Source organism: Anser cygnoides, chromosome 2 (genome assembly GCF_040182565.1).
Source record: "Anser cygnoides isolate HZ-2024a breed goose chromosome 2, Taihu_goose_T2T_genome, whole genome shotgun sequence".
In the NCBI taxonomy this organism is placed as follows: Eukaryota; Metazoa; Chordata; class Aves; order Anseriformes; family Anatidae; genus Anser; species Anser cygnoides.
In genome coordinates this window covers 13,975,635-14,003,476 of record NC_089874.1, presented here as the reverse complement: position 1 = coordinate 14,003,476, position 27,842 = coordinate 13,975,635, and the positions used below count along the sequence as shown (strand labels likewise).

General features: G+C 35.5%; 1 long non-coding RNA gene across 2 annotated transcripts in view; it reads left to right on the top strand.

Moving 5' to 3' along the window:
• LOC136790007 (uncharacterized) overlaps positions 1 to 4,896 on the top strand; it is a 36,369-nt gene extending 31,473 nt beyond the window's left edge. For both annotated transcript variants that reach the window (XR_010829073.1, XR_010829074.1), the window contains exon 4: positions 207 to 4,896. This is a non-coding gene — a long non-coding RNA (uncharacterized lncRNA). The remainder of the gene's footprint in view (positions 1 to 206) is intronic.
• Positions 4,897 to 27,842: the final 22,946 nt, after the last annotated feature.

Here is a 27,842-nt window from a genome sequence, read left to right as displayed (position 1 = left end):
AGGGTGCTATGTCAACAGGGAGCAATAAATTCAAAATCAAACAGGAGTCAATATCTGCCTGGATTTTCATTGCAAACTGTAGATTTCTACACCTAGGTTGATAGGACGAGATGCTTAGCCCCTCTGCTTGAAGCAAATAAGACTGATGTTGGGGAAAATAAATAAATAAATAAATAAAAAGATTTAATCTTTTTCTTCCGCTGCAGAAACCTGGATCACCTCAGACCCTCAGAGGGAAAATCTTCATGTGAAAGCCTAGAAAGTTCTCCAAAAAAGGGACGCTGAAACTTCTAGATCTAGAGGAACATAAGACTTGCCCCACTTCAGAAAAAGTCTGGCGCAAGCAGGAATGTCTCATACCTCTTAGTATGTGAGACAAGGTCCACCCATAGAGGCTCCTATCAGCTATCCATTTTGCTGAGCTGCCAACTGAGAGATAAAGAGGAAGGTACCAACAAAATGAATGGCACAGGGGTTTTAGTCTTAGTGTCCTACGTGCCCAATCCAAATAAAAGATCTGTTATTTCAACTTCAATTTATAGAAAAATGTTATATATTTACATGTCTTTGTAGCTGTTGTTCTCATAGATGTACCTGTGCTTGCCATGTATGTGTTCCATACAGTTTCTGTTAGCTGTTGTCTGCTGTAGTAAAGGGAAACTTTCAGGGCACCAACCTAGATATTTTCTCACAGCTTAAAAGAAGTTGTGTGTGCTGAGACCTGTAAGCTAAGAGATGCTTCTGGATTCTTGACATATTTACTGAGCAGGAAGGCAATTTTGCAAAGTCGTAAAACTTATAACAGTTCCTTTAGTGTGCATAATAATAGCAGTCTATGCTAGAAATAATCAAATAGTAGCATCTCACAACCTATCAGCAATGGGTTGTAATGTAACTGCAATCAGCTCCCTAGGAACGGTGTCTTCATCATTCCAAGAGCAGAGGAAAAATTATATCTTTTTAATTTTTTTTCTTTTTTCTTTTGAATAGGAAGGAACTTACCTATTACTAATACACATGGCTTGGAAACAGAAAGGCATATGAGATCTTTCCAGTGATAGCTCCTTCCTGCACAATTACTTGCTGCAAGAAAAAGATCTCTGATGTCAAAAATAGGTTGTCCACAAACTACTGAACAGTCTCTCTGTAGAGAGAACAATCCTTGAGTTTTCCATCCACAATAATCCAAGCAAGAGGATACATTATTTTAAATGTTGATCTGCATTAAAACTATTCATTAAAAAAATAATAAACAATTAGCACATTAAATGATATCATTCTGCTGTTTCCTTCAGTTTTCTCTTCTATTTCTATGTATTCACCTTTTTGGATTTTGCCTCGTAATTCATTTATATGATTTTGGACTAGAAAACAAACACATTTGATCAGTATTTGAAACATACTTAGAAAATTAAATTAAAAAATACTGAGGGTTGTGCTCTTGTGCGTTCCTGATGTTTACAGGAAGGAAGGAAGGAAGGAAAGGAGGGTAAAGGAAGGGAGGGAAGGAGAGAGGAAAAGAAAGGGAGAGGGAAAGAAAGGAAGAGAGTAAGGATGGAAAGAGGCATTTATTTAAGAAAATATTAAATATTTATATTTCAAATTTATCAAGAATAAATATCTCTGATTTTATTCTCAACAGCATATCTAAGAGAGTGACACTTCAGCTAGGTAACAAAACCATTTGAGGCAAAGAAATACTCTAAGTTCGTCCCTTTTTTTTTTTTTTTTTCCATAAGTGTGTGTCAGTTTTACACGCATTGAAGTCCTATGTCTTTCATGCGAAAAGCTGTGAGATGTGATCAGTTCTCTAGTCAGTCTGGCTGTACAATTCCAGTGTTACTTTTTAGTCAGTGTTGATTAATAGCAACAATTCCTAACAGGAATTCTGTACAGCCTATGCATTTCAGAATTGGCCAGCATAAGAAATAGGTGTTTTAGGCAAAATGTCTACAGTATTTTGTAAGCCATGTTATTTTTGCCTCAAAAATTTACTGTAGCAAACTATTTTAGCTAGATTTTTCCCCCTCCTATGCAAAAATTCATCCAGGAAAAAACAGAAATATAGAAGGTACTTTTCAGAATCATTAGCATAAACCATGCATGGACATTTATTAATGCATATGTACACATTTCTTGAATGCACAATTTGACTTACATAGCAATCAATTTCTGCACGATTAATGCATAATAAAACAGCATACATTTTCCATTCTTTTTCTTCCCCTTCTGAGAAAAGACTCTAGGAATTCTATACTCTAATATGTTTCTGGGCTATCCAGAAGGAAAAATATACTTCCAAGAATCTTGCAAAAATTCTATTAACACATATGTTGGCCTGAGATTTCTTTGAACATCAAAGTAAGCTGCAGTTAATTCTCTTGCATCCAGCTGCATTTGGTGGTATGCTCATCACAGTGAGGAGGCCCTTTGCTGTTTCCATCCTTCACTACTTATGTCAAACAGTTTACAGAGCGGCAATATAAATTCAGACAGAGAGCTAGGAATGCCATCAATGAGTTTGGGAGTTTACATTGTGTTTGTGTGAGGTCACTGTGTGTTGTCTTCAATGATCAATGGCCTAGTGAGTGTTTTTAAAGCTAAAGACTACCCTCAATGCCTTTAGTTACTCCATGTTAGGTTATGTTTTAATAGGATGGCTCAGGCAATTCTTCTCTTTCATTTCTATGTAACGGATTTGTGACTGTTTTTTTTTTTTTTTTTTGGCATTTTCCTGTACTAATAACAAGAAATCAGGTGACCAGTAAGATAAATGATATTTAAACTAACTGTGACAGATGTAGTAGAGGTGAAAAGGTTATACCTATTAATAAACAAAGTTTGAAAGCCTTTTAACACCATCTTTCACATCACGCTTATCTAACCTTTTACACAAGATGACTTCCACAGACTTATGAGAGGGAAAAAAAAAATCCAACTTTTTTTTTTTTTTTTAAATACCTATCTCTCTCTTTCTCTCTTAATGTAGTCATTAAGAGTTTTATGTTGTCTTCCTAAATGAATGAAGGAAGTACTGGTGGTACAGCAGTTAGCATTTTACTTGGATAAAGAAATGCGGCAGATTTATTTTGGTCCCAGTGGGTGCTGACATTTTAACCCACTTATCTCTGATTTATTCAGTATTTGACAGTCCCCAAAAAATGATGTATTTTGCCTGAAGGCTCTGTAGGTGAGGCAAGTTGACATATGCTTTATCCTTTTGTTATGGGGGTGACTCCTCTGCAGTCCAGTGGATGAAGCAGGGAAAAATGGAAAAGGAAAATGTTCATGCTAAGAATTTTTCCTCTTTTTCAAGTTCCTGGGTTTTATTGCATTTAGAAGGCAATAAAACTAGAAAACATTTTATTTTATTTTATTTTAATTTTTATTTTATTTTATTTTATTTTTGTAGCATGGTAATGCCAAAAATAATCCAGCATATTCTGCAATAATCAGTTATTTTAATTTTCTATGTTAATCAAAAATATTGGACACACCTATAGATATGACTTTATCTTGTAAGGATTAGATGGAAGGATATGCTATATTTACACACTTGGGCAAATTCAAACACATTTGACAGCAAGTGGGCCAGATCGCAGGGTCTTGGGTCTGGTTTTGTGTAAAGAACGTCACAGAACTACTACTACTACTACAAAAAAAGGCCTGATCTTGTATTTTTGGTCAGTTTGTGAAGATGGAAGCAGAAAATTCCAAGTGAAAGGAAATGAACAGGATATAACCATAGTATATTTGAAGAGAAATATCTTGCTTCAGTAATTCTGGGAGAAAGGACAGTATTCAGCTGGGAATGCATGCAGGAGTTTGCTTTTCTGCATCTCGAGTTTCTACACAGCATATGCTGCTTGTTGTTTTATATCTAATAGATTGGTCCTTGTTTTAGTTAACACTCTTCAAAATATGTTTATATATATTGTTCTTTATGCAATCCTTCAGGATGCACTTGAAGATAGAAGTAAGCGAGCTTACCTAAACTGAGATCTAACTGGAAATGTACTCCTTAGGGGGCACAAAGCTTTTCCTCCAGGGCCTGAAGTACTGGTTGTCTCAGTAACTGACCTCACCTTTGGACTCTGGCTTGCTAGGCAGATGGATTTTCTTGCCAGTTCTGTGTCAAGATGTGCAGAATGACAAATGCAGAATCAGGAAGCTAATTTGTTTTACAAATGGCCATGTGCACAAAACTGGGGTTTAGTCTCTTGTCTTTTTACAGTACAGTAAAAATTACCATAGCTATTTTTTTGACTGGAATCAGTTTTTGTTTATTTGTTTGTTTTTAAAAAATTAAATAAACTTAATTAGACATCTGCCATTTCTTTGTCTCATCTGTGGGTTAGGGGATGTAAAACATAAAGACTTTTTTTTTTTTTTTCATTTATTCCCCTGTGTCTTGTAGACATTTACCAAGTAACAATAGTAATTTGAGTGCAAGTATATTTAAAGAAGGAAATAATTAATAATGCTTTATTCTACATAAGTTACTTTAGAGACTGGCATTTTCATAGTCTTGCAAAGCTAAATACTGGTTTTGTTGGACGTAGCTCTCACCAACAGAGTGATAGAAACAATAGTAAGACAAAGAAAGCAGAAATCCTGATTAGGTTTCCACTTCATACCTCTGTCTCTTCGGTTATGAATTTATTTTTCATCTGAGACTGTCAACTTACTCCATAACTATTAAAGCTAAATGGCATAATCCAGTTTCCAACAGCATAAGGCCAAAATTGACTGTTGATGGACCACATCCATATAGATGCCTTAGGCGTTATCCAAGTCTGAGTCAAATGGCCCACAACCACTGACTATATCGGAAATTAGCTGACACTGTTAGCTGCAAGCAACATCAGAACAGGAGATGCTTGAGTATACTCAGCAAATCCAGCTATTCAGCTCCATTTGGGAGACACTTTAACATATTATTCAATGAATTATTTTTCCACTACATCCCAGAAAGCAATGTTTTATTAACATTTGATAAATAAGAAAAGTAATTGTCTTGATGGCTTCTTAGAGAACAAAATCTCTGTACTACTTTTTTCTCCATATTTCTTCCTAATACTTCACAACAGTTCAAGTATAATGACTAGCTTCAATAACTCTTCTCTTGTTCGTAATGAGTCTTCCAACAATTAAGACAATTACATTTGAAAAAAAGGATTATTGTTTTTTTTAGGAAAAAAAGCCCCTACAGTATGCTTAATATTTTGTTATGAAATATTGCCAGCTACACCATTGCTTTCTTGCTCACATTTCCCTGACAGTCAAGAGACTGTTCTGAAGCAAACATCACATTATTGATCAGATGTTTCACTTGTTCTCTTGCCATTTCATTGGAATTGAGATTCTTCTGTGCTCACAAAAGAAAACTAAAAGAGTAAATAATACCATTGGCAGAGTTTTGTTGTTTCTTTTTGTACATTCATGGTAATTCTAGAAAAACAAGATTAAGACTGATCCTCAGTAGCTGCCTTTGAGAAGGCAAGTATCTTAAGTACAGCAAGTTCTGTCATCTGGAATTTCTTTCCTCCAAGTTCTGAAATTAAGGTGTCAGTATCATATTTAAAGTAAATTTCTATAACTTTCCTATATTAGCATAGAATTTCATATTTTTACAGTTTCATTTTAGGAAAAACTGTTGACGACAAAGACTACTATTGTACAGGTCTTAATGGACATGTAGATCTCTTCTCTTTGCAGAGTCATGAATAGGAAAAAAAAGTAGCTTCCTTAAAAGAAATTGTGCTTAATAGTAAGTAAAAAAGTATGCTGGCTTAGGTGCTTCCACAGCTCCTATTACTGTAATGTTAGAGCAATTCAAAGTCTTTAGTGTGTTCTGTGAAATAGTGAAGAACTGTCATTCTCAATTTTGCAGATGGGGGAGAAAAAGGCAATGTAACTACAATTTTATGTCTCTGAGCCATAAAAATTTGCCAGCTGACTACTCTCAGGAAAGTCTGTGGCAGAACAGCTACTTGAATCCAGGTTTACTAATGCTCTGAACAGTGGAGTGCTCTTCCTCTCCTGCATTTGGAGAAGTTATTACAAAACTGAAAATGTACTTTTTGGTGCCTCAGGACAGCATCACTTCAGTAACTTGAACCAGTGTCTCCTATTCTGGTGCCTCTCTCCAGTATCTTACTTTGTCCCTGTTGCTTTGTAGACACTTCCCTCTGTTTCTTTAATTCTTCCCAGTTCTTGCTCGAATCTGGCACCATGCTTCCCATTTCTGGGAAGAAGAAAGGACAGATCGCTAGTTCTCAATACTTTTCTCAGTGGGTAATCCTAGCCAGATAAATTAGTCTGCATTTAAAGCCTTAGGTCAGAGGGCTTTATTTTGTGGACAGTAGGAAGTTCTGACATTCTGTGAAGAGAAAGCAAGCCCTTAGAGAATGCTTCAGCACAGGCAGTGCCTTTGCTGGCAATTAGACTCAATTTGGTATAAAATTATAGGTCTTGTGTCTGGACAAATATGCTGAAGCAATTCTATCTCCAACAATTTTGTGGTACAGACATACATTCACTGCAGAGCTTTGTGAATACATGAGAGATTTTCATGGGGAAACAGGGCTAGAAACGTCAAGTTCTTGGTACTCTACTTAAATATACATTGTTTTGCTGACCGTAGTGTTTTAAGCATTCGGTCATCCTTTATATCTGGTAGCACTAGTAACCACTAAGGGTCACAATCCTTTTGTGAGATGTGGCCCTCTCTAGATCCTGGTGGTTTCACAATAGAAAGGATTGCTTGAGTGGGACAGGACATTTGGGTGCCACCCCAGTCTCCCAGTGTGCTGCCAGACATGAACAGGTGTGATGTGAGGAGTGTGGGATATCTTCCTTTTTTCTCCTCCGTTCCATCTGCTGCTATAAAAGGAGTTTCACCAGTCTGTATCCTCCAGAAACCCTTATCCTTGATACACACAAGTAATACTCAACCAGGAGACTTAGTGATATAGCTTGATCAAAGTAGGGTTAAATAAATTAGTAGCATGGCATTAAGCAGTCTGAAATATCTGTCCCAACATCTGGGTAAATACCTAGGTCAGTTAGACCTCAGCGAGCTCCTTGCTGCCACAAATGACTGGCTACAGGTTCTGGACTGGTAAATTTAAAACTGTAGCACGTAAGGGCACAATATAGTGTGCTGCTACAGGGGGGTGAACTTAGCCATAGTTTAACTAGAGCATTATGTGTTGTGAATCTGTCCAGATAATTCAGTCTGACCACCAGTATGGAACAACTTTTCTTTCAAAGGCTTTTGTTTTACATTCTATATTAAGTTTACTTAATATAGATTACCAGATGCTCAAGGGAGAATCAACTGCCATCACTGTTTAGTTTTGTCTTTGCAGAAATCAAATTAAATAACATGTCTAAATCCTTAAAGCAAAGTGGCAGTGTCTGTTCTGGCTCTATTTTCACTTGCTCAGCATTTTTTTTAGGAGGAGAAACCTCTTCATGCTTTCTCAGGAATTCACTAAAGATTAGTTTAGATTCACTAACAAGGGAGCCTGGTGGAAACTCCATAATGTTCCAATTTTCCACTTCTTTACCACAGATGTATTTTCTACCTATGGCAATTATATGCATTGGGATGGATCATAAAATGGTATTCACTAAATTTAATTTACATTCTTTTATATATTTCCAAGTTAACTTTTGATTTTGATGGAAAAAGACATAGCCTTAAACCCATCAAGCACTGTTTAAAAAAATACATTTTTAAAAGCAAATTTATCTTCTAACAGTGAAATATAAACAGAATCTTTGTGAAGTCAGGAATGTCAGGATTTCAGCAGTACAGTAAGCTAAAGACATTATTTTTACACCTCATGAAAATGAGTTTAGTTAGGTCTTATCCTAGATTTGAGTATAATAACCTGACACAGTCTAGTAGAGATATCTAGATACAGTAGCTTCAGGAAAGGATTATTGTGCCTTCAAAATGAATCAGTTTCTCCTGGGTCATATATTTAAAGAAACCCAAAGCTTCTTGGCTGGTACAAAATGGAGTCTCTATCAGAAATAACTATATTGGACCCTATCAGTTTCTCCTGGGTCATATATATATAGCCTATCTCCCTTCTTGCAGCACTGTCTCTTGTCTACTTCAGACCAGAAGTCTTTTAGTTTTCCAGTGGAAAGCTGAAGATTCATGAATAAATTCATGAAATTCATGAATTTGAGGATGTGATGGTGAAGAAAGTGCTAGAAGACTCTTCCATCTGGATGTTCACATTTTCTGGGGAGCTGGGGAGAAATAATGCAATCCAGACAGACAGAGAAACATAGTTTCCCACCAGCTGCTATCAGACAAAAAAGTCTTTAAAGATGTTTAAAATTACTTTGAATATGTTTCCCTGTGTTTTCATAGAAAGTTACATGATTTAATTTGTCACTTTGAACAGTAATGTCAATATGCAGATGAAATATTCAGGAGTAATGCAGCCAATTAAATGTAGAATGTGGTTCTTATATACGTAATCTCCATTGTCAAAGCGCAAGATAGTTCCAAGCAAAGACTGAAAAAAAAATACCTACAAGAAGGATCCATTGATGGAAAACAAACAAACAAACAAACAAACAAACCAAAACCAGACAAATAACACCAGACGCAATAAATCTTCAGGTGAAAATAAAAGGTGGTAACAGTGGGGAAAAAAAGAAAAAATGTCTATATACAAAATTAATGTTCAGAATGAATGGAAAACTTTAATTGGTTTTCAAACCATTAGCTTGAAATACTGATGGACTTTTTCTCTGGAAAAATTAAAAATAAAAAATTGGAGATTTCAGGAATAGCTGGAAACAGCAGTGAGAACCAGCAGTGTGTGCCCAGACAGCTCTGCAGCTACAAAGCAATTTTTCTTCTGTGGAGCTTAGTCTAAAAATCTTTGTTTTAGATAGCCTTTCTGACCCATGTCAAATGAGTCAGTAAACTCACCCTGCTAAGTAATGTCATCCCTTCACATCCCAGAATGAACTGTAATCTGCCCCAATTCTGGTAAACAAGTGGATTAAGCATGAATCTTGATCTCACACTTTCTTCAGCAGTGGCAGAAATAGATTATCTCAGTTGGGCCATGCAGGCTCTGTTACCTGTGATACCTGTCTTTCTGAGAAAGCCACATACCACATCCATTTGTTCAATATATTTTATAGGCAGTAAAACATTCTCAATTCAATAATGTTCAGCCAGTGCAAAAGCAGTCTATGGCATCTGAATCAAATTAATTTCTTAGGTATTCACAAAAAATACAGGATACAGTCAGAGGGGACTAAAAATGCTTTAAGATGTTTGTTGCTGTTGTCTTGAGGCAGAAAAATTATTCTTTAAGTGTCTGCCTTTGCTGTAAAACCAATCTCTTTCTGGTGACAGCTAGCTTCCACCTATCCATACCACCGAGAAAAAAGAGAAGAGCAAAGAACTTATTTCACCATATAAATAATATGGATATCTAATATATGTTTGTTCAATGGTGAACCAAATTTAGTTTTAGAAGGAAGGAATAGGCTTGAAAATATGAGGTACCTATTTGTGTTAGCTCCTCAGTTCATTTAGATCTGTGACAGTCCACTGAATTAATCTGGGTGGCAAAAACTGTCTGAGAACTGCGACTGTAATTTTAAACTAGTAACAAAAAAAAAAAAAAAAGGTCTGCTCTCTAAATTTTATAAATTATTAACAGAGAATCAGTGAGACTGTGAAACAGCTAATTGGCCCCTCTGGTCAATTCTCAATAGTCCTGAGAAGTTCATTGGTTTCAGACAAAGGTTCTTTGCTGAGCTTTAGGCCGAAATATTCCCAGAGTCTGAACAAGTTCATGTTCTTTTATTTTTTTATTTTATTTTATTTATTTATTTTTTAAATAGCACATTTCAAGGCCAAACCTTGGCAAGAAACAATGAGGTCAGGATATTTGCTCCATAAGGAAAAATGTGAGATTAAGAATTGGCTTCTAACATGGATTTCATTCTGAAATACTGTATCTTAAAAAGTGGAGGCAGAATCTCAACTTTTTATATAATTTGCAGTTATAGATCTAGGAATTAATCTATGAAATTGAGAGTATATGTTTAGAATTATCCAATTATGTAGTTATGTATAAGTTGTTTTATTACTTGTGTATCAACATCACATTGTTATGGTTCTTAAAACATTTATATTGATATCTCTTTTAAATTGAGTAATAAAATTTCTTTAACATCAAAACTGTGAAGTTTCATCTGGGGAATTTTTCAGCAAAATAAAAAATCAATTAGCCAAAGTTTCCTTATATATATATATATATATATGTATTTAAACAAAAACAGAAAAAGCCTATGAATTGAGTCTTTTCAACTTTTAAAATAATGGAAACATATTTTATTTTCTGTGTTCTTTTAGTAATAATGCTTTAATATACAAGATTAAAAAGTAGTCCATTTCAAGTAATACAAGTGAAAGAAACACCAAAGTCACTGCATGTGTTTGAGTCACGGGAATTAAGTGGGATCAGATCTCTTTAGATAGAGAATATCTTTTTCAGGTAAAATCAGGTTATTACATTTATCAACGTATTTATGAATCTACATATTTATGAATGTAGAAACATCCAAGGCTGAAATATACTAACAGCAACTGATTCATAAACACATTCAGTGTAGAATGTGATTAAATCACATTCACTAAGATGTCTGTGAACTCAATGACACTTTTGCAAATGAGTGTAAGGGGTCCTATGGGACACTGTGGGCTGTCCAAACAGGTTACTCAGGCTGTTGAATAGAAATTTGTGGAACTAGATATATGTGTAGGTGAGAATTAATTAATCTTCTGAGGGTCTCTTCATACACTAGTCAGAAAAGCAGAGGCAGCCTGAGCATGTATAGTGTAGCTCACAGATGTTACAAATTACTGTTGAGTACTATGATGTTTCGTTGTTTCTAGGAGTTACCGAGTATGTCATATATTCGCGATCTCAAGATACTTCTAAATTTTCTGATTTTAAAGGAGATGATGATGAACAGAGCTCTACTCCACCAGTTTTCCAGAACTATTCTTCTAAAGTCTTTAGAGGCTGCTTCCTAACAGTCCATACGATGATATTTCAAGAGATATGTTTAAAGAAAGCTCTTGGGAAAACATTGTATTCCTTTTGCAAGTTCTTGTAAGACTGGTTCACAGCTTCAAGATACTGTGTATTCTAGAACTATTCATGAACTCTGAAGCAAAAAAAGATTTCTTGAGACAGCAACAATGACAAAATGAGTTGTCTTGATAATTTATTTATTTATTTATTTAAAATGCCTGGAACAGTAGACAACATGGTGGACTGACTTTTCTGTTTGAAACAATTAGAAAACATCTGACTTTTTCAGAGGGGAATTCAAAGCCTCAAAATGCTAGGGGAGGACTTGAAATATTTGCAGCTATAAGTTTCCCTGGGAGGCTTTAAAATGGATAATATAGGGTTGTAGCTTACCCTGGCATTTTGCACAAACCAAAATATAAATTAGTTATCTAAATTCTTTATAGTAAATATGAGGAGAATTAAAAACTTCTAAGTGGAATCCACAAAGGCAATGCACTAAGCAGAGGTACTGGGCTCAGTACTAGGGCCAGTTCTCTTTAATATTTTTATCGATGATCTGGATGAGTGGATCGATTGCACCCTTGGTAAGTTTGCAGATGACACCAAGTTAGGTGCGTGTGTCGATCTGCTCGAGGGTAGAAAGGCTCTGCAGGAGGATCTGGATAGGCTGGATCGATGGGCTGATGCCAACTGTATGAGGTTCAACAAGGCCAAGTGCCGGGTCCTGCACCTGGGGCACAACAACCCCAAGCAGCGCTACAGGCTGGGAGATGAGTGGTTGGAAAGCTGCCTGGCAGAGAAGGACCTGGGAGTATTGGTTGATAGTCAACTGAATATGAGCCAGCAGTGTGCTCAGGTGGCCAAGAAGGCCAACAGCATCCTGGCTTGTATAAGAAGCAGTGTGGCCAGCAGGGCTACGGAAGTGATTGTTCCCCTGTACTCAGCTCTGGTGAGGCTGCATCTCAAGTACTGTGTTCAGTTTTGGGTCCCTCGCTACAAGAAGGACTCCAAGGTGCACCAGGGGAGGTTTAGGTTGGGAAAAGAATTTCTTTACTGAAAGGGTTGTTAGGCATTGGAATAGGCTGCCCAGGAAATTGGTTGAGTCACCATCCCTGGAAGTCTTTAAAAGACATTTAGATGTAGAGCTTAGTGATATGGTTTAGTGGAGGACTTGTTAGTGTTAGGTCAGAGGTTGGACTAGGTGATCTTGGAGGTCTCTTCCAACCTAGATGATTCTGTGATTCTGTGATACTAGGTGCAGGAAAAACTGGAAAGACCTGCATACAGCAGCCTGAAAAGTTCAGGCTTTTATTACTGGGCTACCTTCATGGAATTCAGAGAGTTGAGTTGCTTAAGAATCACCCTTATCAGTTTAACCTAAGCCTGTCACTTTTTAATTTGAAGACTGTAAGAGTCCATCTTCTATTAAAGACACAGACCCTTGCAGAAACAGTTTAAGTTTACAGACAAGGAGTGTGCTTTCCATAATTACTTTTCATTATTTTCCTAGAAGTGATGTTATAGTCCTTCAAGTTGAAATACTGAGTATCAAAACAGTGGGTGTTTCCATGACTCATTTCCAGTACCTTCTGTAAGAGACTCTGGGTCAAAAAAGATATTTTGACAAGCAAAATTTGCCTTACTTAAAGACAAAAAGGGGAAAAAAAAATGAAAGGAAGTGTAATTCTCTGTGTATACAATGGGAGAGAATGAAGAAATTATATAAAATAAGAATCAGTGTCAAGACTTGTTGAAAGAAGTCGGGTAATTCAAATTCCTGGAAATACAAAAGACAGTCCAGTGGTTTCATCTCTGAGGAACAACCACTGTGCAATCATATGTCAATGAAGAGAAATGGGAAAATGCAAGGTTGTTCTTCCATCCAACTGGTAATGTACCAACATTTCCACAGGGCAGGTTTGGTCTGAAGGCCTGCCCAGTAAGTGGAGAATCTTCAAGGGGAGACTACATGCTGGTAGTTTCATTGGTGTCATGATTTGCAACAAGTCAAAACAGCCAATGTTCACACATAATAGCCTTATGGAAACTGGGATTTCTTTTTTATTTTAGAGCTGACAGATAAGATATGAAGCCAATACCATGAACATTTGTATTAAACAAAGAGCCAGTTTTTTAAAGCAATGAGCTATTAGCTTCTGGTGTCCTGATCACATGCCAAATTAGGTTAAGCACATTCTGCCAACCTAAATCCCTTTGGCAGTTTCAGCTGTTCCAGTTACTCTTTCCTTCTACTTCTGGGGCTGGAGTCTACCACTGAATGTGCATGTTTCCACTGACTTGCATCCAAGGCAGATTTTGGCTCCTGGAAATAGTTGTGCTACTGGCCCAGAACTGATTTGTTCCATCCAAAGGGTATCTCTATTGCACTAAAACTGTGATCCTTTTATTCATACAGGGTATTTGGAAAAGTAATAAGGAAGAGATACAGAGAGCAAGGAATGATAGAGTATTGAATTATGAAGCTTGCAGAGAACATTTGACTGTAACAGGGTCCTACTGACCTTTCTAAAATTGACAGGCTGTGATACTTTTACAAACTGCTGACATTCTCAATCTTCAAAATTTGGACTGCCATAACCCACAATTAGGGGCTTACTAAGGACCTCCTTATGAAGATGAATTCTTGATGAGACACAGATGCTTGTCAGGACCATACTTATTTTTAAAAAAATAAAAATCTAAGGAGCTGAATTTGTGTTCTTCCAAGAATCTTCAAGGTTTTTGGTATTTCTAGTTAAAGTGCTGATGAATCTGAAGGTACAGACAGCACAAATGAGACAGTAAGTGTATTACCCTTGCATAGCATACTTATCACATGATGTTGTTTCTCTTCTCTTAAATATTGAGATATGATTGCTTGTATGGTTTTCTGAAGGGCAGATTATTCTTAGAGATTGAGTTATACATTTCTAACGAAGGTGAGGGCCTGCCTCTCCTCTCACTTATAACTCTATAAATCAGGAGCATTAAACTGACACAGTTTGTGAACATAGATCCAATATCAAAACAAATGAAAGGTAAGAATATAATAATTTGTTACTGGGAAGCTGAATAATGAAAGGGAATTAGATAGCAGGTGCTGGTGGGTGGAGAAATACAGAATACGAGAGTGCTATACCACCATCTGTTCCTGATGCTCTCACATCACTAGCTGAGTGTTCCTATTTTAGTCCTCTAAATATCTAGCTGTATTGTGGGGGTTGCAGGCTGCACACCTGGTTTGGAGGGGAAAGTATTATTTTTTGCAGTGTCTTTCTTCTGCTTTCTTGTTACATACCTTGCCCCCATCTCTGATCTTAAACGCTGCCCATTAACTAAAATCCAAGAGTAATTCATATAAATTGCATGTTTGCTAAAAAGAGCAGATTGAACAACAGCAAATATAAATGTAGCCTATGCTTTGTTCTTATTAAAACCACGTGGGAAATAATCTGTGATATGATGTAATGGTTCATCAACTTTTGTTTGCAATTGGCTTTGCTGATGTGAGTATCACAACACCACCAAAATAACAGCCACAGAATGAGACTTGAGTGCTTGGTACTGCACAGCCACACAACAGAGAGGTGTTCCTTGTCCCTGAGAACTTACACAAGCATTATATTCATCTGTTATTTCATAGTTTTCTTTATTCTTCTATCGCCTAATTTTGTGTGTGTGTTTGGTACAGATAATAATCAGACTGTCAATAATCATAGAATCATAGAAATACAAGGTTGGAAAGGACGTACAAGATCATCTAGTCCAACCATCCTCCTATCACCAATACTACCCACTAAGCTACTAAATCATATTTCATAGCACCTTATCCAGGCACTTCTTGAACACTGCCAGGGACAGTGACTCCACCACCTCACTGGGCAGGCTGTTCCAGTGCCTGGCCACTCTTTGAGAGAAAAAGTTTTTCGTGATATCTAAATCTAAATCTCCCCTGGCACAACTTGTGGCCATTTCCTCGAGTCCTATCACTAGTTATCTGGTAGAAGAGGCTTACCCCCTCCTCGTCAAAACCTCCCTTCAGGAAGTTGTAGAGTGCAATGAGGTCTCCCCTGAGCCTCCTCTTCTCTAGACTAAACAATCCCAGCTCCTTCAGCTGCTCCTCATAAGACTTGTGCTCCAGACCCCTCACCAGTTTTGTTGCCCTTCTCTGGACACGCTCCAGGGCCTCAGTGTCCTTCTGGTAGTGAGGGGCCCAAAGCTGAACACAGCACTTGAGGTGCGGCCTCACCAGAGCTGAGTACAGGGGGACGATCACCTCCCTGCTCCTGCTGGCTACACTATTTCTAATACAGTCCAGGATGCTATTGGTCTTCTTGGCCACCTGGGCACACTGTCAGCTCGTGTTCAGCCAAGCATCGATCAACACTCCCAGGTCCTTTTCCTCTACACAGTCGTCTAGCCACTCTGCCCCAAGCCTATGGTGTTGCATAGGGTTATTGTGGCCAAAGTGCAGGACCCGGCACTTAGCCTTATAATAATAACAATAAAAGTAATAATAGCAACAGCAACAATAATAACAATATAATTGTCTCTAAAAAGTTTAAATTATTAAAATGTTCAGTAATTATATAATTTCCTTCTTTACAAATGTACCATTTATGGAGATGCATATACTTCTCTTTCTTTTAAACCTTCACTATTTCCTTTGCAGCAGCACTTTAAACCTTCACTATTTCCTTTGCAGCAGCACTCAGCTTGTCTCCTGAACTCCACAGAGTTTTCTACAAAGAGTATATATTACCATAAACTTTGAAATGTACTGGAAAATAAGAGTTTGTTTCCAGACCTGGATCCAAAGTAAAGTCTTATTTGGGAGCTACAAAATGTTTCAGTGGTGAAACATTGCTTTGGTAGCTAGGAAAATCTTTTCCATACTTTTGTGATTTTAAATACCTGCTTGTCTCTGATTTGGCCATCCCATAAACACCACTGCCTCTTACTGACATCTGCTGCAATGCAGATAGCATTCAAACATTTTCAGGTTTCCTCCACGCTTGCTACCTGCCAGCCTTTAGTTCCTAAAGAAAAAAGCAATTCACTTTGTATGTCAGAGCAATACTTGGCCAGTTCAGGTTTGACTTCTTCCTTATCCCAGCAGGACAACTGTTCTCCACCTTCTTCTTGTCCTTACATAAAGGGAATGACCCACATGCCAACATGACAAAGATCCAGAAAGTTATAAAAGCTTCATTATAAGGCTAAATCCTTAATAGTTATTCAAACAGCTTTCACGAAGGAAAAGAGAGGGTGTGCATGAAAACAGAAGATGTTAAAATAATGAATCATTTGGCAGAATCTAGAGTTTTTCTATAGAGTTTATGCATTTTTTTATTATTTTTTTTCAAGCAGATTTACACTTTCAAGGCTGTCAAATTAAGCTGCATCTTCCACATAGCTTTTCTTCTGTTTCTTGCCAAGAAAACCAGCTGGAGAGGTTTTGTAGTGAAATAAAGATTGGAATCTTTTCTTTCTTTCCTTTATGTCACTGTGACTATACCAGCCTCTTCACTACTTAATGTTAGCTCTTATTGCAACCATAAATCTATAATTTTATGTTTTAATGTATTTCACAATAAATGTAGATTAGAACATGAATATTACTATAAAAAACTAGCGACTGAATCCTTTCACACATATATCTGGGGATATGTGACCAAGATTATAAAGTCAAAATAGAAGACGAGATTTTTTTCAAACTTTCTTTTCTGATTGCTCTATATACTTGTCCAAGCAGAGTAATTGATTGATCTCTGTGTTAATCAGTGAGAAGTTATGAAGAAGCCAGGAATTTCCTCTCCAAAAATAACAATATATTACATTGTTTTTTCTTTACTTGGTCATGTCTTGTTGAGGACAAACACCAGTTTAGAGCAGATATCTAACACTTCGCTAGCTAATGCTAGCTAAGTTAGTTAAGTGTGGTGAGTAACTCCCCTCAACAACTACTAATCTGTTAGCAGTTTATAATTGCACAAACTTTTAGCTTTTACTTTTAAAGGAAAGGCAACATTTTTAGTTTCCTGAGGTTTCAATTAAGAGTCAAATCTGCCAGTGATGTAATCCTCTAGACTCCACTGGCATTATAAGTTGATTACATCCCAGGGACTTTGTCAGGAAGTTGATAAAGTAAAACATGTCACCATCTCTCTTGGATAATTTGTGCTATGATTATAGAATAATTAACTTCCAACAGAGGAAGCAATTGCTATAGGAAAAGGAATTGGATTCTAGTTATATACAGATCATAATAAATGAAATGTGTAACTAAACAGATGTATTTCTTGCGACAATATAATTTGAACCCTTTTATTCAGATTCCTGACCCTTACTGAGTCCAAAACCAAATGCCCTCTCACCAACTTTCAGTTGTTCAATCGTTACCGAACACTCCTATTATCAAAGCTTTATGCCAGTGTACTCTCTGGTGTTACTTTGCCTTAGATTAGATAATCGAGGCTGAAGCAGGACTCCCAAGGCTTCTTTTACAGTTGGTGCAAAGAAATATCTCCAGAGAGCTATTCAATTCATTGTAACGCAGACGTGTGAAAGAGAAGCGACTGCTTCTGGAGGAGCCTAGGTTGCACAGAGAGTCTAAGGGGGGCAGTTCAGAAATTTAAAATTAGGTGAGGGAAACGTGCCAGGATGCTCTTTTACTAGATGGCCCTTCCAGTCTAGAAAAGACAGCAGATTATCAGTCCTTCTGCTGTAGATTCATTTATGAATGAAATGTACTTCTACCTCAAAGGCATGTCTCTAGTATAGTCAAGAGACTTAAACACTGTGGGCTTTAGCTGCTAAGTATGTATAAAGTATCCCAAGCTATTTATTTATTTACTTATAAATAATATATTATCTATAAAAATGATTTTTATTCCTTTTTATTATAGATATTCTCATATATATATGAAATATACACAATATATATATTCTCATATATATGAAAAGAACCTCTTTTCATTTTCCTTTCATGATGCCTTTGACACTCAAATAATATTTTTTTTTACTGGTTTATTTTTTTATTAAAAGTGACTAGTAAGCATAAAGCATACATGCTATACATTTAAATCGAATGCAAAGCACTTTTTTTCTCTACAATATTGTTATTAAATTATAATTAGTTGCTTGGAAAATGTTTGCTGGGTTTCAGCCCCTTCATATGTCCCTCTCACAGGCATGTTTCTTGCACTCCTAAAATGATCTACAAGAATACTGGTTACTGTTATTCTTTCAAAAATTGGTGTTAGAAATTATTGACAAGTTCTTATTTTGTTGATTCGTTTCGCTTAGAGTTTCCACTGTGTGTTTTTAGGTTGAGTGAAGCAATGTGTTGACTGCTGTAAGCAGTAATGCGTAAGCACTTTGCACTTCCAATCAGAGCTGAGTTACTTTATTAAGCAGCCATTGAGATGGTCTTTTTTTCTTGTGTACTTTGAAGACTAATCCATATTTTCAAGTTCAGGCATTCCTTGGTTTTCAGCTGGGACACAGTCTTCATCCAGCTTTTCTATGAGAAATGAGCTATTTGACATCCCTTGGCAGGAAGCCCTTAAAATCCATTCCCTGTAGGTGAAAGTTTCTGCAAGGATACAGTTTCAATTTATCCTCTGTTACTGCCAGTGTGGCATTGAGCTTTGTACGCATTTTTATCTCTCTTATGTGAAAAACAAGCAAACAAAAAGAAAACAACATTCATTTCCTTAGCTTTTGTGGAAAATATGTGTTAAGTAACTATGTGTGGAAAATATCCTAAAATATATGCTTCAGAGTATTAAACTACTCTGTATTAAATGCACTTCCTTGAGACATAGCTTTCTTCTTTTATATCCTCACTATCAAAACAAGTTTTATTCTCCCAGATGCAGATGATTCCTCTGCATATTGTTGATATAATTATTACAGTTTGAAGAGAATGACTTACAATTTAAGTAATTAAGGGCTTGCCTCTCTTGCCTTTGAAATTCAGATAATGTTTCCCACTCATTCAAGAGAAACAGGATCAAGCTTTGCAATTATGGAAACTTTCTTAGGTTGGTAGAGTGATCACATGCTTATTTTCTAAATCTGAATGAGCAGTTAGGAAAAACATTTGAATGACAACAAAAAAAAGTTTGCATACTTTTTATATAATGTGTATTTTACCATAGATGATTCTGCCTCATTAGCATCCTTCTTTCATAAACACGATTCAGAATTCCACATGAAATGGGAAACAAAAGTGATATGACACCTTTACATTTTTGTTTGCTTTGTTAGTTATGTTTTGAATGAGAATCAAAACTCAGAAGGGGGGAAAAATGTTTCAGTTTACCTGGCTGGCATTTTATTAAACAATATAACCTCCTCTTTCAACTTAAAAATCACTAAAGGATTTTGTTTTCTTTGTTTTCTTAATATCTTTTCTTAAAGGGGAAAATATCAAAGGTAGGAAATTTGACTTACAGGATTAAATCATGTTTGGTTCTTCATTTCTGTCAGATACATGCAGAAGTTTTTCTCAAGTACTTTCTGTTAGCAATCCCATTTTTTCCACTTACCTGTTTGAATTGTAATTGAGCAGGTGTGTCACTTTCTTGAGCTGACCCAAACTGTTTTCCCTTCTTATTTCACTTAAATCTACCTTTATTAAGTTGGTGAAGCATATAATGGAATACCAGTAATTATATGACAATTAGTTACATGAAAATAGTAATAGGATTTCATGGTTTACTTTCAATGCAATAACCTATAAACCTTGAAAAGAAGGTTCACTATAATTGAGTTACTGTCAGAATCAAACTTGGTCACATACAGTCTAAATGTACAGGTGAAGACATACACTGTATGTGCATATAAAATATGCTTATAGTCCTTACAATGTCTTTTTTCTTAAAATGTCCATTTAGTACTCATATTATAAGGACTACTTAGGTAAGAGTGCAATGGGATACATGGAAGAGGCACCTCAACACTGTCTGACTGTTTTACTGTAACACAGGACCAGGACAGCAAATGCTTGTGAGTGTAAGGTTATGGTGAAATACATATTCCCAATCCTGCCTTTTGCAGTAAGAGTAGGAGTGAACCTCTCTTGTATGCATTCAGAGATGAGAATGAGGTTGAGAAGGAAGCCAAAGGACATTCATTAGTTTACTCTTCTTCCTGGACTGAGAAAAGTCAATCAACTGGCAGAAATAAAAACAGTTTACAAAATCAGCTACATAGGGATTCATTCTGTTCACTTTCATCCTTCCTTTCACCTTCCAGGTCTGAAAAAGAGAAAGACTATTTACTGCACTAAGGAAGGGAGAAGGTTTTCATTTAGCAACTGGTAATTTGAGAGTTGTTCTATTTGATGTATTTTAAGTTACTTGTAAGTCAGGAGAAAGGGAATATTGACAAGAACAGGAGATACATGAATCCAACTCTGCTGTGATTTCCAAACCAAAGCATAAAAGGGGAATGTTTTCTTTATTTAGGGCTGAAATTCTCTTGGCAAGTGGCTGTTCTCCAGCACTCTCAGCCAACTTCACCTGTGTGATAAATCCTCTAAAAACAGTGACTGTATCAGATGAATTTAATACACTTCTCTGTCTACAACCAGTATAGTTTATTTTAAAAGCTATTATTGACAAGAAAAATACAGCTTTAAGAAGGCTCTGCATTTTCTGAAATGGTTAGTTTTTACTAGAAACAACTTGAGTAATCAAAACTGTGATGAAACTTATTTCCACCATACAAGGTTGTCAGAATTAACATTAATCCAAGCATCCCTCCACACCCCCCGCCATCATTAAAATTGTAATGGCCATCCTTATCATCCAACTACAGACCAGAGATGTTAAACAAACTGTTATGTCAATTTCTGAAAATACCACTATGTAAATAGTTGCTAAAGGGGAACATTCACATATAGGTGATTTTATGATGCCATTAGACAGGAAAAACACAGCTATTTAACTAGATGACCACAACACACTTATAGAAGCCTGCAGATTAATTTATCCCAATTTCTTTGGCAAATAAAATAATTTATCATATTTTCATTAAAAAAAAAGGATATAAAATCAATATATTTGTACCCTTACCTATAAATTTCTTTCATTGTACTTGAATTATGTGGTCAGTGTTCCCAAGTTCAATGCAAATCTGCTGCTAGAGGTGAGACATAAAATAGCTACATTTCTTCTGGGAGAGAGGTAGAAAACCGGAAGCTAATAAACATTATCTAATACAGATTCCAGGCATCTGCTTTGTCATGAGATGATCTGCTTCTTTCTTTAACTCGACAATTTCCTGTAAAAGAAAATCTGCATTTTATTTATTTATTTATTTATTTTCATAAGGAAAACAAAGCAATTTTTAATTTTCCAAGGGCAGAATTTTCTTTAATTTTTACTGCTCTTTTTTTTTTTTTTATTCCCTTTCAGCAATCTGAGATGGGATAAGTAGTGTGAAGATGTATGTTAGCTGAAGATGCACCTCTGATATCAATAGAATTATCTTTTTGTTTATTCTCTGCTCCGTTCCTTATATAACTTAATGTTTTGACAACTTGGCAATTCACACCAAACAAAGTGTAATGGGATTCAAACAAAATCAATTAACACTTTAATTTTTTCTTATACTCCATCTGTTCTCATAGTAGAAGTACAAAAGCTCACATTATGAAAAGAGAAGACTCCAAAATTAAATTTTATTTACTTCTCTGCAGTGAGAATCAGTAGTTTATCTGAACACTGTTGTAGTGGAAAATTCCATGATATCTACAGTCATAAATGACTGAGCCTCTAAGGTGACTAAGATCAAGCCAAGCCCTGTAGCAAACTAAAATTTTGTTGAATTTCTGTGACTTCTGTCTTTAGGGAACTAGTGCATGGATGATTATTTTACCTAGCAGACTTTGTGTCTTAAAATACTTGGAAAACAAAACTAGCTGATCATGTTGGCTGCAGCTGAAGCCAGATTATTTTTTTTTCCAACATATTACTTCAAGTCAATCTGCTTTTTAGAGCATCTCCTGATTTTTTGTACCAAATTTTAAACTAGATATATCTGAATGATCACCACTAGAAGATTAATGGTGGGATTTTTTTTCATTCCTCACTTTCCAATCCTGATGAATTCAATATGCATTGAAAAGATCAGGAACTGTTCTGTATACTTTCTCTCTACATATATGTATTATCCTCAGAAATTTGACATAAAAAGCTTGTCATTTTAAGAAATGTTTTTGGAAACCAAGCTAATACCCATAAAATTTCAGATGGGATTTTATTACTTCTAAGGAGGTTGTTGCAATCCATAAACAATATAGTTATCCTTGCAGACATGAGACAGATTGAAAATTAGGCTGTAAGTACAACAGAGAGAGAGAGAGAGAGAGAAATTTCTTATTGTGACTGGTTGTTTGCATCTATCTATCTCCGTTAATAAGATAGTGACAAAATTAAAACCAAATGCTGCCTTGCACTTGGATAGATTTTTGTGCTTTGTTCTACTTATCATCTGCTAAGCTACTCATTATATATCTATCTGGTAAGAGATACAGGGTAACATTAGTATTTACAGAGATTTCCTAATTTTAAATTAATCTGAAGCAGAGGTTTCTTTCATGTGGTTGGACAGTTGTCTTATCCTGTTATCTCTCTAATTTTGAGGGTAAGAAGAGACTGTTGTGGCACCACTGAAGTCAATAGACCTCATTGATTTTGATTAGCTAGATCTCCTGGGTTTTCTGGATTAGTGTTTTCTAGAACTACTTGAGGGAGCTGATCCATAATGTTGTTTTTTCTGTTTCTCTTATCTTCCTTTATCTTTTCACCTTTCCTTTTCACAATCTGATTTATGTTCTCATCATAAGACATCGTGATGTTATTTTTTTCCCTTTCCTCTTTGAACTGTCTTTTGTTCTGAGAGAATGGTGCTAGCCTTAGTTATACTGAAGTTTGGTTTAAATCTGTGTCTCATGAGAAGAATTACTAAAGATCACCTACTAGTGTGTCTGCTGATGAATGACAAGGCTGGAGACACAACTCCACTGTCCTGCGTTGCACCATACCTCCCTTGCATAGATTCAGTCTCTTAAGCAGAAGGATGTTTACAGAATTTCTGGAGAAAAGAGCAAGGCCTGGCAAATATAGTACTTACCTCGTATAAACATGCATTTTGTTGAGTTAAATTAACTCCGTACTTGAGCAAAAATAATTCTTGTTCAACACCATCATCAGTGTTTGTTGCTGTGAAACAATGAGCACAATGGATTTAAAGGAGTATCATCTGGCTAACATAAAGAAATTCTCCTCCACATGGTTTATTCTGATATTTAAAGAAAAACTAAATTCAGTTAACTTTACCTGCATAAATGTTCAGCACGCATTGGTTCAAATCCCTTTATAGACAGACCTTACGGGAAAAAAAAAAAAAAAAAAACATTTTTACTATAAGCATCTGGCTACAACAGATGACCCATATAAAGCACAATACTCCCTGCATTGTCCTTGGGGATCCTGGGAAGTTATCTTAAACCTCAGGGCTAGAAACTTTAAATGGTTCTGGTTAGATGGATACCTCAATTTAGAGTAATCCTTAAACACAATCTTCAGTTTACAAAGGTACAAGCCTCTGCACTAGTAGTATAATTATGGGACACTGCTGGGTCAGTGATTGGAACAATAAAAGACATCACCTTTAAAAATAAAGAGGGGTTACCAGTAACCTCCAAAAGCTGACAGTGTTTTTATATTGATGTATAGTTGTTCATTGCCCTTGCATGCTCAACCATACAGCTCATGGTTGTTAAGATCCATCCATGAGAGTAGAGTTGGAGAACTATCCAATCTTTCTTGACTTCATTTAGATCTTATTTCCACTTTGAAAACAAATAGGAAATATATTTGTCATTTTCATATCAGGAATGTTTTTCAGCTTTTTCATCTCGAAATAACATTCATTTTCAAAGTATTTTTAAAAATATTTTAAATCTGAAAAACATGCCAGTCTAAGATTTTAAATTAAATATATATATATAAATATCTTTAAAGTCAATCTCAAGATTTCATTTTATTTTTTCTCCCTGGAAACTGTTTCTTGGAAAGCTCTTTTTCCACTCTGACTCAGAATAAAACTGTTTTGAAAGCAGTAAATTTTCCTTTGGTGTGGAAATTTTGGTGTCCATATATTTCTAGATTTGTCTGAACTATGCTAGCATTCAATAGTACTTTAGCTCTGCCACCCTGACAATTAAAAATATGCAGCTTTCAAAGGAATTTAATTTACAATTTAATTTGAATTTTTCTCTTATACAGCCAGAGTGAATCAGAAATATACTTTGTGGAACAAATGACGATAAAGATATTTTATGTTTTTACAAGTCAGAGAAGAATCATACAGAAAGACTTAAATCTTCTTTAAATGATATTCAGTGCTTCCAAAGGGAGTGTTGTTTTTATTATTATTATTATTATTATTATTATTATTATTATTATTATTATATTTAATATTTATTGATCTTATTTTTAGCTAGTAGAAATAAGAAGGGACAAAAACTGCAATTAAAGTCTACTGTTCTATGAAAAAAAATAAACAGAAAAAAAAATCTGTACAGCTGTTTTCACGGACTGCTTCAGCTCCTTGAAAAAGTTATTTACACTCCTGTGTTCACAACTATATTAAATCCTCAAAATAACTATGTTGAATGCCTACTTTAATTCTTGTCATCAAAATTACTTAAAAGTCTCTCTGCTAGCATAAGCGATTCTTCAAGGAATTTACATATTCCCCAGTATGAGGAAATCCATTTAGCAACACAGAACACAAGACATCAACACTTTTCAATCACATGCTAATTGAACTGAACTATATGTTTGCAGAGTAGATATGAACACACATAAAGAAAAGCAGCCTCCACAACCATTATATTTCACAGAGTGGCTACATTTTAGTTCTAGTTTCTGATTTACACTCTGATAATTTAAAAGGGACACTTCTAAATACTATTATTTTATGGAAATCCGCGAACAATATTCTGCTTTGGAAACATTTCTGCTTATAGCTCATCTTATTTTTCTTCATAAGCATTGTTTTATTTAAATGCAAGGACCTTTGTTGATAATAAGTGCATATATAAACATTGCTATTTCTTTAACTGAAGTCATAATCTTCTGTTTGTATTTGAGAAAGACCCTTTTAATTATCAGGTCTCTAACAGGCTCCTCTTTCATCCTTCACTGTCTCTCTAACTTCCTTTTCTGTAAAAGGTGTAATTCTATGCTGTGTAAGAACTGTTTATTCCAATAAAGAACTGATTTACTTGTGCTTGGGACCTGATTATGTTGACATTAAAATTCCTATTATTGTACTTTAATTTACAGAACTGAGACTTGGTTTAAAATTTAATTTGAGTCCTGATGAGTTACAAGCTTTGCCTTGGCTTCACGGTTTCCTCATGGCCACATTGAATTATTGAATTTATGTATATTTATATATCTTTACATAGAATTCCTTTTTTTTTTTTTTTTTTTTTTTTTTTTGGTGGTAATTGGGCAGTCAGGCTTAACAGCTTGGGTAGTATTTTTGCTCATGGATAATAGCCAGGTCCTTGGCTTGTGTGAGTTTTTGATTTAGCTGCAGGTCTTCACAGATCTACTTAGCATGTACATTAGGATTCAGGGAACAAAAAACAAAAACAAAGGAAAAAAAATCAAAGATTTTCATTTACAAATTGGCATTGTTTCCATAATCAAATTGTTGCTGTTTCCATTTTCATTTTACTCTTTTCCTTTGTGGAGCTCTGACCGTATGTTACAAAGTCTTCCATTTCACAACAAGCAATCCATGATGATATATACTCACTGCATGTTATTTACATTACAGAAGACATTACACAATTTTCTCTATAACCTAAAAATCAAGCATGAACACGGTAAGAGTCCATAGTCAAAGTCCTACACTGGACTACAAGAACCCTGGAAAACAAAAAGAAAAATTAACTTTATAAACAACACTTTTCTCTTCCTTAAAGACAATAAAATAAGGGTGCAGTTTACTTTGTAGAGAAGGTGAACATTCTACTCTAAAAAAGCAATGAATATGAACATTTAAGTCTGACAGCCTATCTGTTGTAATCAATATGGAGTATGTAAAGATACAGTAACTACTGCAGTGAAAACATAAGGCCTGATTTTAGAAGGTGGAAAACATCCAGGTCATTGAACCTTCTGGAAATTGTCAGCAATTCTGAATATTAGATGTTCAAATACACATGACTGAGTGAAGGAAATCAGGTTTTTAGCTGATGGAATATCTAACAGTGATTCACTATTAAGTAAAAGCACACATTTAGTTGTTCTGATGGGGTCTGTCCAGATCCATTTCTACTGAAGCTTTTACCAGGGCCTGAGCAGACAGAAATTTGTGTTAAGCCCATAGATGGCATGAAGGTGAGAGGGACTTCAACACACGTTGGGAAGTAGGACTGGAATTCAAAATGGCAAGGACAGACTGGAGAAATGGTTTGAGAAATTTAGAATGAAATTGAATAATGCCCAGTGGAAAGTGCCAAATCTTTGATTGCACAATGTAGCATGGAATGGATAATCAGGGGCTCATTTGTATCTTCAGAAGAGAAGATGGAAGATTAAATCACAAGCTGAATATGAGATTCATGGAAAAAAATTGTAGTTTTCTGGGTATTTTTTTGGAAAAATTATATATTTATAGAAAAAATAGCATAAAGAAGAAAATTGTCTTCAAGTAGGAAAAAAAAATTGTTTCTAGGAAGGAAAATAACACTCTTTTCTCTAGCTTACGAAGAAACAGCCATAGTAAGCATCAGAAAAAAATCCAAATGATAAACAAGCTTAAAGAGTGGAAAAAATCTGCAGAGAACTGTAGAGTCACCAACACCAGATTATATAAAACTGGGCTTAAGACACACTTTTGCATGCCACTGCAACTGCTTTCTTGTATAGGTTCAGATAGAGTAGAAAGGTCACTTTTAACAATTCTGGTTCAGATTTCATGTTGCAACAGAGTAGCAAAAAAATTATTTATTTGTTTGTTTGTTTGTTTGTTGGTCTGAATAAGAACAATTAACAACTATTAACAAACCCTAAAAACAGAGAAGCACTTTACTGTTGTTTGCATTTTAGGTAATGTCTAGATCTTCTGTTATTTAATTAAATCCTTCTTAATATATTTAAATTAGGTTTCAGATAATGGTCTAAAAATGAATTTCACAAAGTTTGTGAAATTTGCAAGTGTTTCATCCCCATGAACATAGCTTTGAATGAAGATAGACTCTTTAAATGTAATGTTATATAAGGTTTAGGTTTCTACTGGATTCTATCCTGGTTATTTAAAGCTTGATTTCAACTAGATGGAGGGTGAAAAACAGCTTCATAAAAGTTTTACAGACATTATTTCTAATACTTCTTTTTCTGGCACATTTAAACGTTGCTTATAAATAATACGACAAGATTAATACCCCATGCAGCCACATGCACTCCAGTGAAATTACTCCGGGGATAAAGTTCGTCCAACACTGTTTGAGTAGCCCCAAATGAAGACACTCTGTTACCAGGAGAACTGTGAGGGGAAGAGGGGAAAAGAACAGATGTTTACTCATTATTCTTTGGGGACTTGTTTGTTTTTCCTGACATCAAACAATTATGGAGAATTCAGCTGTTGTTAAGGCAGCTTTATTTTAATTGAATATATTATTACATAGGAATATTTCTTTGGAGTGGC